Raw genomic sequence first — 887 nt, 5'->3', positions numbered from 1 at the left:
GCGGGGTTGGGGTTGGGAAGCCCATCAAGAACACACAGGATTGGAGAACCCAAGATACATGTCTCTAGAATACCCACCATACCCCAGTGCCTCGGTACTGTGAAACCCCAGCCAGAAGGGCCCTTACCAGTGAGGTGGGAGCCAGGTGTAGCACGCACACCTCTCATCCCAGTACTTAGGAGGCAGGTAGCTCCCTATAATTTTGAGGCTAGCCTGAAGCTTATATAGCAAAGCTATATAAGCACCGGGCTAGCCGGGGCCACATAGTAAGATTCTGTCTCAAGAAACAAAACAAAAGAGACAAAAATAAACAAACACAGCAACAACAACAAAAACACCCTACAACCAAACAAAAATGTCTTCTTAGGGATCCATCTCCTAATTCCCCCAATCCTACATTATTGTCAGGGGAAATGGACAGAAAGCTTGGAGGGCAAAATGTTTGTTACAAAGCAGAGGACTGCGGATGTAGCTCAGTTAGTACACTGCTTTTCTCAAGGCTTTGGATCTGATCTCTGATACGTCATAAACCGGACACAGTGGCACATGACTATAGAGGTTCAAGATTATCTTTAACTACATAGGCAATTTGAGGCCAGCCTGGGGTACATGAGATTCTGTCTCAAAAATCCACCCTATAAATGAATAAAACAGAGACAAAGCCAGGGATGGCGATGTATGCTGGTAGAGCCAGCATGAGGGAGGCTGAAGCAGGAAGACTGCCTTGTGTTTGAGGTCAGCCAGAGTCATTTAACAAGATCCTGTCTTGAGATAGAACACAAAACTATTTTTTTTTTTTAAAAAAAAGATTTATTTAGACCAGGCGGTGGTGGTGTATGCCTTTAATCCCAGCACTTGGGAGGCAGAGGCAGGCAGATTTCTGAGTT

Source organism: Mastomys coucha, unplaced genomic scaffold, assembly GCF_008632895.1.
Source record: "Mastomys coucha isolate ucsf_1 unplaced genomic scaffold, UCSF_Mcou_1 pScaffold23, whole genome shotgun sequence".
NCBI lineage: Eukaryota > Metazoa > Chordata > Mammalia > Rodentia > Muridae > Mastomys > Mastomys coucha.
Note: the sequence above shows the minus strand (reverse complement) of the source record.